The sequence below is a fragment of the Daphnia pulex genome, chromosome 5 (assembly GCF_021134715.1).
Source record: "Daphnia pulex isolate KAP4 chromosome 5, ASM2113471v1".
Taxonomy (NCBI): Eukaryota; Metazoa; Arthropoda; class Branchiopoda; order Diplostraca; family Daphniidae; genus Daphnia; species Daphnia pulex.
The window spans coordinates 5,593,324-5,605,441 of record NC_060021.1 but is presented as its reverse complement, the minus strand read 5'-3'; the positions used below and the strand labels follow the sequence as shown (position 1 = coordinate 5,605,441).

General features: G+C 38.8%; 11 non-coding genes across 11 annotated transcripts; all 11 read right to left on the bottom strand.

Annotated features, from left to right (window-relative positions):
• Positions 1–578: 578 nt before the first annotated feature.
• Positions 579–651, bottom strand: Trnat-agu. The gene has a single exon. It is a non-coding gene; the product is annotated as a tRNA-Thr (tRNA).
• Positions 652–2,438: 1,787 nt separating this feature from the next.
• Trnav-aac lies at positions 2,439–2,511 on the bottom strand. Its single transcript has one exon. It is a non-coding gene; the product is annotated as a tRNA-Val (tRNA).
• Positions 2,512–2,921: 410 nt separating this feature from the next.
• On the bottom strand, positions 2,922–2,994 carry Trnat-agu. Its single transcript has one exon. It is a non-coding gene; the product is annotated as a tRNA-Thr (tRNA).
• Positions 2,995–3,889: 895 nt separating this feature from the next.
• On the bottom strand, positions 3,890–3,962 carry Trnat-agu. Its single transcript has one exon. It is a non-coding gene; the product is annotated as a tRNA-Thr (tRNA).
• A 412-nt stretch (positions 3,963–4,374) lies between these two features.
• Positions 4,375–4,447, bottom strand: Trnat-agu. The gene has a single exon. It is a non-coding gene; the product is annotated as a tRNA-Thr (tRNA).
• A 412-nt stretch (positions 4,448–4,859) lies between these two features.
• Trnat-agu lies at positions 4,860–4,932 on the bottom strand. Its single transcript has one exon. It is a non-coding gene; the product is annotated as a tRNA-Thr (tRNA).
• Positions 4,933–5,343: 411 nt separating this feature from the next.
• Trnat-agu lies at positions 5,344–5,416 on the bottom strand. Its single transcript has one exon. It is a non-coding gene; the product is annotated as a tRNA-Thr (tRNA).
• Positions 5,417–5,828: 412 nt separating this feature from the next.
• Positions 5,829–5,901, bottom strand: Trnat-agu. The gene has a single exon. It is a non-coding gene; the product is annotated as a tRNA-Thr (tRNA).
• A 411-nt stretch (positions 5,902–6,312) lies between these two features.
• Positions 6,313–6,385, bottom strand: Trnat-agu. Its single transcript has one exon. It is a non-coding gene; the product is annotated as a tRNA-Thr (tRNA).
• Positions 6,386–6,796: 411 nt separating this feature from the next.
• Positions 6,797–6,869, bottom strand: Trnat-agu. Its single transcript has one exon. It is a non-coding gene; the product is annotated as a tRNA-Thr (tRNA).
• A 411-nt stretch (positions 6,870–7,280) lies between these two features.
• Positions 7,281–7,353, bottom strand: Trnat-ugu. The gene has a single exon. It is a non-coding gene; the product is annotated as a tRNA-Thr (tRNA).
• Between the last annotated feature and the right edge of the window lie 4,765 nt (positions 7,354–12,118).

Here is a 12,118-nt window from a genome sequence, read left to right as displayed (position 1 = left end):
CTATAATAGAACTTTTTTTAACGATTCTATCAGTTCCTTTTCTGAATTCTAAGAGACACGGGATGATTTTTCATACATGATGACATTTCTTACAGATCGCAACGAGACACGAACGCGTGATCTCATGCATACTAGGCAGGCGCTTTGCCATCTAAGCCATAGAACCACAATACTTTTTCATAGGACAACAATTTAAAAAGTGGTCATGACGTCACAACAGCAGTTTTACAATTGATTACTTCTATTTTAAAGTTCCCAACTGTTCCACAGCACAAAGAACAATTTACAAAAAAATCAGCGAGATTTTCAACGATACTACGAGTCCTGGTCTCTTACTAGGAAGAGCAGATCCATGCTGCACAATTAGTTATTATGATTTGTTAATTAAATTTCAGCATGGAAAATACCTATGGAATTTTGGCCGAGTAGGCAGTCAAAATTAAGACTACCAAGAAAATAATCATTATAACTAGCAATTTAACGGTATTCTGCGCTAAAAAAGAACTTATTTTAACGATTCTATCAGTTCTTTTTCTGATTTATAAGAGACACGGGATGATTATGATGACATTTCTTACAGGTCCCAGCGAGACTCGAACTCGTGATCTCCTGCTTACTAGGCAGGCGCTTTGACATCTAAGCCATAGGACCACAAAACGGCTTCATAGGACAACAATTTGAAAAGTGGTCATGACGTCACAAAAGCAGTTTTACAATTGATTACTTCTATTTTAAAGTTCCCAACTGTTCCACAGCATAAAGAACAATTTAAGAAAAAATCAACGAGATTTTCAACGATACTACGAGTCCTGGTCTCTTACTAGGAAGAGCAGATCCATGCTGCACAATTAGTTATTATGATTTGGTGTTTAAATTTCAGCATGGAAAATACCTATGGAATTGTGCCCGAGAAGGCAGTAAAAATTAGACTACCAAGAAAATAATCATTATAACTAGCAATTTAACGGTATTCTGCGCTATAATAGAACTTATTTTAACGATTCTATCAGTTCTTTTTCTGAATTCTAAGAGACACTGGATGATTATGATGACATTTCTTACAGGTCCCAACGAGACTCAAACTCATCATCCCCTGCTTACTAGGCAGGCGTTTTGCCATCGAGGCCATAGGACCATAAAACGGCTACATAGGGCAACAATTCAAAAAGTGGTCATGATGTCACAACAGCAGTTTTACAATTGATTACTCCTAATTTAAAGTTCCCAACTGTTCCACAGCACAAAGAACAATTTACAAAAAAATCAACGAGATTTTCAACGATACTACGAGTCCTGGTCTCTTACTAGGAAGAGCAGATCCATGCTGCACAATTAGTTATTATGATTTGGTGTTTAAATTTCAGCATGGAAAATACCTATGGAATTGTGCCCGAGTAGGCAGTCAAAATTAGACTACCAAGAAAATAATCATTATAACTAGCAATTTAACGGTATTTTGCGCTAAAATAGAACTTGTTTTAACGATTCTATCAGTTCTTTTTCTGATTTCTAAGTGACACGGGGTGATTTTGATTTCATTTCTTACAGGTCCCAACTTTGCCATCTAAGCCATAGGACCACACAAAACGGCTTTATAGGACAACAATTTAAAAAGTGGTCATGACGTCACAAAAGCAGTTTTACAATTGATTACTTCTATTTTAAAGTTCCCAACTGTTCCACAGCACAAAGAACAATTTACAAAAAAATCAACGAGATTTTCAACGATATTACGAGTCCTGGTCTCTTACTAGGAAGAGCAGATCCATGCTGGACAATTAGTTATTATGATTTGGTATTTAAATTTCAGCATAAAAAATACCTATGGAATTGTGCCCGAGTAGGCAGTCAAAATTAGACTACCAAGAAAATAATCATTATAACTAGCAATTTAACGGTATTCTGCGCTAAAATAGAACTTGTTTTAACGATTCTATCAGTTCTTTTTCTGATTTCTAAGTGACACGGGATGATTTTTATTTCATTTCTTACAGGTCCCAACTTTGCCATCTAAGCCATAGGACCACACAAAACGGCTTCATAGGACAACAATTTAAAAAGTGGTCATGACGTCACAAAAGCAGTTTTACAATTGATTACTTCTATTTTAAAGTTCCAAACTGTTCCATAGCACAAAGAACAATTTACAAAAAAATCAACGAGATTTTCAACGATACTACGAGTCCTGGTCTCTTACTAGGAAGAGCAGATCCATGCTGGAAAATTAGTTATTATGATTTGGTATTTAAATTTCAGCATAAAAAATACCTATGGAATTGTGCCCGAGTAGGCAGTCAAAATTAGACTACCAAGAAAATAATCATTATAACTAGCAATTTAACGGTATTCTGCGCTAAAATAGAACTTATTTTAACGATTCTATCAGTTATTTTTCTGATTTCTTAGAGACGCGGTATGATTATGATGACATTTCTTACAGGTCCCAACGAGACTCGAACTCGTGATCTCCTGCTTGTTAGGCAGGCGCTTTGCCATCTAAGCCATAGGACCCAGAACTTTTTCACAGGACAACAATTTCAAAAGTGGTCATGACGTCCCAACAGCAGTTTTACAATTGATTACTTTTATTTTAAAGTTCCCAACTGTTCCACAGCACAAAGAACAATTTACAAAAAAATCAACGAGATTTTCAACGATACTACGAGTCCTGGTCTCTTACTAGGAAGAGCAGATCCATGCTGCACAATTAGTTATTATGATTTGTTAATTAAATTTCAGCATGGAAAATACCTATGGAATTTTGGCCGAGTAGGCAGTCAAAATTAGACTACCAAGAAAATAATCATTATAACTAGCAATTTAGCGGTATTCTGCGCTAAAAAAGAACTTATTTTAACGATTCTATCAGTTCTTTTTCTGATTTATAAGAGACACGGGATGATTATGATGACATTTCTTACAGGTCCCAGCGAGACTCGAACTCGTGATCTCCTGCTTACTAGGCAGGCGCTTTGACATCTAAGCCATAGGACCACAAAACGGCTTCATAGGAAAACAATTTGAAAAGTGGTCATAACGTCACAAAAGCAGTTTTACAATTGATTACTTCTATTTTAAAGTTCCCAACTGTTCCACAGCACAAAGAACAATTTACAAAAAAATCAATGAGATTTTCAACGATACTACGAGTCCTGGTCTCTTACTAGGAAGAGCAGATCCATGCTGCACCATTAGTTATTATGATTTGGTGTTTAAATTTCAGCATGGAAAATACCTATGGAATTGTGCCCGAGTAGGCAGTCAAAATTAGACTACCAAGAAAATAATCATTATAACTAGCAATTTAACGGTATTCTGCGCTAAAATAAAACTTATTTTATTGATTCTATAAGTTCTTTTTCTGAATTCTAAGAGTCACGGGATGATTTTGATGACATTTCTTACAGGTCCCATCGAGACACGAACTCGTGATCTCCTGCTTACTAGGCAGGCGCTTTGCCATCTAAGCCATAGGACCATAAAACGGCTTCATAGGACAACAATTCAAAAAGTGGTCATGACGTCATAACAGCAGTTTTACAATTGATTACTTCTATTTTAAAGTTCCCAACTGTTCCACAGCACAAAGAACAATTTACAAAAAAATAAACGAGATTTTCAACGATACTACTAGTCCTGGTCTCTTACTAGGAAGAGCAGATCCATGCTGCACAATTAGTTATTATGATTTGGTGTTTAAATTTCAGCATGGAAAATACCTATGGAATTGTGCCCGAGTAGGCAGTCAAAATTAGACTACCAAGAAAATAATCATTATAACTAGCAATTTAACGGTATTCTGCGCTATAATAGAACTTATTTTAACGAATCTATCAGTTCTTTTTCTAATTTATAAGAGACACGGGATGATTATGATGGCATTTCTTACAGGTCCCAACGAGACTCGAACTCGTGATCTCCTGCTTACTAGGCAGGCGCTTTGCCATCTAAGCCATAGGACCATAAAACGGCTTCATAGGACAACTATTTCAAAGGTGGTCATGACGTCACAAAAGCAGTTTTACAATTGATTACTTCTATTTTAAAGTTCCCAACTGTTCCAAAGCACAAAGAACAATTTACAAAAAAATCAACGAGATTTTTAACGATATTACGAGTCCTGGTCTCTTACTAGGAAGAGCAGATCCATGCTGGACAATTAGTTATTATGATTTGGTATTTAAATTTCAGCATGGAAAATACCTATGGAATTGTGCCCGAGTAGGCAGTCAAAATTAAGACTACCAAGAAAATAATCATTATAACTAGCAATTTAACGGTATTCTGCGCTATAATAGAACTTATTTTAACGATTCTATCAGTTCTATTTCTGTTTTCTAAGAGACACGGGATGATTTTGATAACATTTCTTACAGGTCCCAACGAGACTCGAACTCGTGATCTCCTGCTTACTAGGCAGGCGCTTTGCCATCTAAGCCATATAACCACAACACTTTTTCATAGGACAACAATTTCAAAAGTGGTCATGACGTCACAACAGCAGTTTTACAATTGATTACTTCTATTTTAAAGTTCCCAACTGTTCCAAAGCACAAAGAACAATTTACAAAAAAATCAACGAGATTTTTAACGATATTACGAGTCCTGGTCTCTTACTAGGAAGAGCAGATCCATGCTGGACAATTAGTTATTATGATTTGGTATTTAAATTTCAGCATGGAAAATACCTATGGAGTTGTGCCCGAGTAGGCAGTCAAAATTAAGACTACCAAGAAAATAATCATTATAACTAGCAATTTAACGGTATTCTGCGCTATAATAGAACTTATTTTAACGTTTCTATCAGTTCTTTTTCTGTTTTCTAAGAGACACGGGATGATTAAGATGACATTTCTTACAGGTACCAACGAGACTCGAACTCGTGATCTCCTGCTTACTAGGCAGGCGCTTTGCCATCTAAGCCATAGAACCACAACACTTTTTCATAGGACAACAATTTCAAAAGTGGTCATGACGTCACAAAAGCAGTTTTACAATTGATTACTTCTATTTTAAAGTTCCCAACTGTTCCACAGCACAAAGAACAATTTACAAAAAAATCAACGAGATTTTCAACGATACTACTAGTCCTGGTCTCTTACTAGGAAGAGCAGATCCATGCTGCACAATTAGTTATTATGATTTGGTGTTTAAATTTCAGCATGGAAAATACCTATGGAATTGTGCCCGAGTAGGCAGTCAAAATTAGACTACCAAGAAAATAATCATTATAACTAGCAATTTAACGGTATTCTGCGCTAAACAAGAACTTATTTTAACGATTCTATCAGTTCTTTTTCTGAATTCTAAGAGACACGGGATGATTATGATGACATTTCTTACAGGTCCTAGCGAGACTCGAACTCGTGATCTCCTGCTTACTAGGCAGGCGCTTTGCCATCTAAGCCATAGGACCATAAAACGGCTTCATAGGACAACTATTTCAAAGGTGGTCATGACGTCACAAAAGCAGTTTTACAATTGATTACTTCTATTTTAAAGTTCCCAACTGTTCCAAAGCACAAAGAACAATTTACAAAAAAATCAACGAGATTTTTAACGATATTACGAGTCCTGGTCTCTTACTAGGAAGAGCAGATCCATGCTGGACAATTAGTTATTATGATTTGGTATTTAAATTTCAGCATGGAAAATACCTATGGAATTGTGCCCCAGTAGGCAGTCAAAATTAAGACTACCAAGAAAATAATCATTATAACTAGCAATTTAACGGTATTCTGCGCTATAATAGAACTTATTTTAACGATTCTATCAGTTCTATTTCTGTTTTCTAAGAGACACGGGATGATTTTGATGACATTTCTTACAGGTCCCAACGAGACTCGAACTCGTGATCTCCTGCTTACTAGGCAGGCGCTTTGCCATCTAAGCCATATAACCATAACACTTTTTCATAGGACAACAATTTCAAAAGTGGTCATGACGTCACAACAGCAGTTTTACAATTGATTACTTCTATTTTAAAGTTCCCAACTGTTCCACAGCACAAAGAACAATTTACAAAAAAATCAGCGAGATTTTCAACGATACTACGAGTCCTGGTCTCTTACTAGGAAGAGCAGATCCATGCTGCACCATTAGTTATTATGATTTGGTGTTAAAATTTCAGCATGGAAAATACCTATGGAATTGTGCCCGAGTAGGCAGTCAAAATTAGACTACCAAGAAAATAATCATTATAACTAGCAATTTAACGGTATTCTGCGCTATAATAGAACTTATTTTAACGATTCTATCAGTTTTTTTTCTGAATTCTAAGAGACACGGGATGATTATGATGACATTTCTTACAGGTTCCAGCGAGACTCGAACTCGTGATCTCCTGCTTACTAGGCAGGCGCTTTGCCATCTAAGCCATAGAACCACAACACCTTTTCATAGGACAACAATTTCAAAAGTGGTCATGACGTCACAACAGCAGTTTTACAATTGATTACTTCTATTTTAAAGTTCCCAACTGTTCCACAGCACAAAGAAAAATTTACAAAAAAATCAACGAGATTTTCAACGATACTACGAGTCCTGGTCTCTTACTAGGAAGAGCAGATCCATGCTGCACAATTAGTTATTATGATTTGGTGTTTAAATTTCAGCATGGAAAATACCTATGGAATTGTGCCCGAGTAGGCAGTCAAAATTAGACTACCAAGAAAATAATCATTATAACTAGCAATTTAACGGTATTCTGCGCTATAATAGAACTTATTTTAACGAATCTATCAGTTCTTTTTCTAATTTATAAGAGACACGGGATGATTATGATGACATTTCTTACAGGTCCCAACGAGACTCGAACTCGTGATCTCCTGCTTACTAGGCAGGCGCTTTGCCATCTAAGCCATAGGACCATAAAACGGCTTCATAGGACAACAATTTATAAAGTGGTCATAACATCACAAAAGCAGTTTTACAATTGATTACTTCTATTTGAAAGTTCCCAACTGTTCCACAGCACAAAGAACAATTTACAAAAAAATCAGCGAGATTTTCAACGATACTACGAGTCCTGGTCTCTTACTAGGAAGAGCAGATCCATGCTGCACCATTAGTTATTATGATTTGGTGTTTAAATTTCAGCATGGAAAATACCTATGGAATTGTGCCCGAGTAGGCAGTCAAAATTAGACTACCAAGAAAATAATCATTATAACTAGCAATTTAACGGTATTCTGCGCTAAAAAAGAACTTATTTTAACGATTCTATCAGTTCTTTTTCTGAATTCTAAGAGACACGGGATGATTATGATGACATTTCTTACAGGTCCCAACGAGACTAGAACTCGTGATCTCCTGCTCACAAGGCAGGCGCTTTGCCATCTAAGCCATAGAACCACAACACTTTTTCATAGGACAACAATTTCAAAAGTGGTCATGACGTCACAAAAGCAGTTTTACAATTGATTACTTCTATTTTAAAGTTCCCAACTGTTCCACAGCACAAAGAACAATTTAAAAAAAAATCAACGAGATTTTCAACGATACTACGAGTCCTGGTCTCTTACTAGGAAGAGCAGATCCATGCTGCACCATTAGTTATTATGATTTGGTGTTTAAATTTCAGCATGGAAAATACCTATGGAATTGTGCCCGAGTAGGCAGTCAAAATTAGACTACCAAGAAAATAATCATTATAACTAGCAATTTAACGGTATTCTGCGTTAAAATAAAACTTATTTTATTGATTCTATAAGTTCTTTTTCTGAATTCTAAGAGACACGGGATGATTATGATGACATTTCTTACAGGTCCCATCGAGACACGAACTCGTGATCTCCTGCTTACTAGGCAGGCGCTTTGCCATCTAAGCCATAGGACCATAAAACGGCTTCATAGGACAACAATTCAAAAAGTGGTCATGACGTCATAACAGCAGTTTTACAATTGATTACTTCTATTTTAAAGTTCCCAACTGTTCCACAGCACAAAGAAGAATTTACAAAAAAATCAACGAGATTTTCAACGATACTACTAGTCCTGGTCTCTTACTAGGAAGAGCAGATCCATGCTGCACAATTAGTTATTATGATTTGGTGTTTAAATTTCAGCATGGAAAATACCTATGGAATTGTGCCCGAGTAGGCAGTCAAAATTAGACTACCAAGAAAATAATCATTATAACTAGCAATTTAACGGTATTCTGCGCTATAATCGACTTCGACTGCTTTTTTTCGACTGCTCTATAAACCGCGGGCGCGGGTAGGTGACCTTGGCCCGTCTGTGGATCTGTCTGTTTGTTTGTTTGTTTGTTTGTTTGTCCCAACCGAGGTCCAGAGTGGTTTGTCTGTATCGGCGAGACGCAACCAGTGGCGAAAGTTTCGAATTGAGTAAGCGAGGCGATACACACGTCAGCATTCCTCACCGTTTGTCCGTTTGCGCGCGCCCTTCTCGCCACACACACACACACGGGCTCGAACCGTGTGCGTTTTTTTTTTTTTTTTTTTTTTATTATTGGCACAGGGGGGGAGAGGGGGGTAGAATTAGTTAGTAGTCGGGTAGGGTTTTTTTTCCATCGGTTATATGTCGATGTCCTCTATTAGATTCGAGTGTACTACTTGGGGTTTGAACCATGGTCGGAGAGGTGCTTCCGCTGCACATTCGATAAGGATGGCATTGTCGCTCACACTCTAACCACTACACTATCAGAACTGATATTCTTACCGAGTTGGAATTTAGACAAATGGTTGTTGTTGTTGCGCTTTCAGTGTTTCGTGCGCGGCGCGCGCCGTTTGTCTTTGACAACCATTTTTACATCCAATTTCCTCTTTTGCATTCCAAGTCGCTCATGGTGTATTGGTTAGCGTGGTCGGCTACCATGTGAGAGGTTTGAGGTTCGATCCCGGATCCAGGCGCTGTTATTATTTATTTATTTGCAATGTTCAATTTGCAGAAATTGGTGTGTCTATCGGGATTTGAACCCGAATACTCACGCATGGTAAGAGAACATGCTAACCACTTGACCATCAATTGATGTTTTTTCTTTGATCTTACTGACAAGTTCTTTCAAACATATCTGCGTCTCGCGTCACGTCGCTCAGGACGCATAGGTGAGCGCGAAGCGATGCACCGTGTCTCTACGACATATTTATAGATCCAATTTCCTCTATTGAATTCCATCTCTTCTCTCTCATGGTATATTGAATAGCGTTCACGGCTACGAAGCGACAGGTCTGAGGTTCGATCCCGGGTCAAGGCATTGTTATGAATTGTTTATTTGTAAAGTTCAATTTTTAATTTAGAAATTAGGGTCTATCTGGATTTGAACCCGAATACTCACGCATGGTAAGCGAACTTGCTAACCACTTGACCACCAATTGATATTCATTACTGAGCTCATTTAGAGGTAGTTTCAATTATTTTGGCGTCTCGCGTTACACACGTCGCGTAGCTCTTGCCACACACAGGTGAGCGCGACGTGACGCACCGTATCTGCACGACATATTTTTACATCCAATTCCCTCTATTACTTTCCATCTCTCTAATAGTGTATTGGTTAGCGTGCTCGGCTAATATGTGAGAGGTCCAAGGTTTGATCCCGGGCAAATTCTTTGTTATTGATTATTAATTTGCAATGTTCAATTTTTAATTTAGAAATGGGAGGGTCGATCGGGATTTGAACCCGAGTACTCACGCATGGTAAGCGAACTCACTAACCACTTCGCCACCAATTTAAATTAAATATTGATCTCATTGAAGAGTGGTCACCGTATAGTGGTTGCTCATGCCGAGTTGAAAATTATTCACTATTTTTCGCTCACGTCGGGCTGAAAAGAATTCACCCTAAGTTGCTCACGACGGGCTGAAAATAATTCAATCTATTTCGCTCACGACGGGCTGAAAAGAATTCACTCTATTTCGCTCACGACGGGTAAAAAATAATTCACCCTATTTCGCTCACGACGGGCTGCAAATAATTCACCCTATTTGCTCATGACGGGCTGCAAATAATTCAATCTATTTTGCTCACGACGGGCTGAAAATAATTCACCCTTTTCCGCTCACGACAGGCATAAAATAATTCACCCTTATTTTCTCACGACGGGCTGAAAATAATTCAACGAAAGTTAATCACGACGGGCTAAAAGTCACGTGGGATGATTAACTTTCTTGATTTGGCTCACGCTTAACAAGTAGCTACAAAGAATAGTTGTAAAAAAGTGAGAATGCGTTCGACGGGCGAAACGTGTTCAAGGTACAAAAAACCAAGGATACCTTCACCGCGACTCGAGCCCGCGGGGGTGGGGCCCCTAAGGGGCACCCCCGTGGCCGCGAGAGCTCGTGGTGAAGGAATTCGAGGTAATTTTTCGGGTCAAACAAAAGGTATCGGAGATTCAATGACATTGGTTTAACTGGCAAATGATTTGTCCACGGGCAGGAAATTTAAGCGCAGGCTCACGCTTAACGGGCAGGAAATTTTAAAATTCCTTCAAAATACGCTGTGCCATGAGTGGATATATGAGAAATCTAATGGCAGTGGTTTAACTGGTAAATGCGTAACTGAGTTCAACGGGCGAAACGTTTTCAAGGTACCAAAAACCGAGGATACCTTCACCTCGACTCGAGCCCGCGGGGGTGGGGCCCCCGAAGGGGCACCCCCGCGGCCGCGAGAGCTCGTGGTGAAGGAATTCGAGGGAATTTTTCGGGTCAAACACAAGGTATCGGAGATTCAATGACATTGGTTAAACTGGCAAATGATTTGTCCACGGGCAGGAAATTAAATCTTTTAAACTGTTAAAAAACGGGCAGGAAATTTTAAGTGTCCTACAGAACACGTTGGGTGAAACATAATATCTACAAATTTGTTTACGTTGGGCCATGAGTAATTGCAACTAATTCGCTAACGACGGGTGATGAATTATTCTACCAATTTATTGCAAACGCAACTGTTCACTATCGATGTTGCCTCATATATGTCGATGACTTCCTCCCAAGGAAATACTTCAATAATTCTCAATAGCTATGTGGTTAGAGAACAGGACTCAAGAAACGATGGGCTGTTGTTCAAACCGGCAATGAGGAATGTATAGACGAAAACAGGAAATTATGAGATAATCAGATTGAAAGCCAAGTAAATTATTTCAAACACTTTGTCAATTATTATCAATTATTATTTTAATAATTTATGAGTATTGAACCTAAAGACATAAATGTGCTATGCGAACACTCTAACCAATACACAACCAATCATATATTTCACTATTACCTCTCAAGTGGTTATTCGAATTTTATACGCAAAGCGAGTTTTGTAACTTACATTAAAAGACAGGAGCAAATACATTACGGGCCAAAGAATTACGTCGTGCGATTAATATTTATTGGTATTTAGAGCAAATCCGAATTGACTTAAGTGGCTGATGACTTTTCCCCCTGTTTAACTGATAATACAACTGAACAGCTCAGTGGTTAGAGCATTGGATCCAGGATACAACGGCCCGTTGTTCAAGCCCTCATCGAGATAAGTACGAGATACATGTGAGTCTAAGGAGAAGGGTTACATGAGGGAGGAGTGTGCAAGGAGGGGATGGTGAGGGGTGGGGAGATAGAGAGGTGGAGGATGGGAGTGGGGAGTAGGAGGGGAGAAAGTGGGAGGGGAGAAAGTGGGAGGGGAGAAAGTGGAAGGGGAGAAAGTGGGAGGTGAGGATGAGGAAAGATAGGGAGAAGGAGGGGAGGATAAGAGTGGGGAGGTCGACGAGCCAAACGTGAACAAGTTACAAAACACCGTAGATACCTTGACCGCGACTCAAGCCCTTGAAGGTGGGCCCCCGAAGTGCCACCCCCGCAGCCGCGTAAGCTCGCGGTGAAAAAATCCGAGGAAATGTGTCAAAGCCAATTCAACTAAACTCTGAAAAATACAAGTCCCAAAATAAATCCAAATGCCACCGATAATTGGTTGCAACGAAAAAACCAAGTCCACAAACAAAACCCAAAAGACCGACTGGCTCACGGTGGAAGATGTAAAAGTCCATAAATGGATGAAAAAACAAGTCCCGGACAGTAAGGAATTGGCCAGTGGGATTATACGAGTGGCGTTTTGCTCCACGTGTGCTGTGCTGTGCGCTTGGGTGATTGCGTCTAGCAAGGTGGTTCGCCGTCCTTGGAC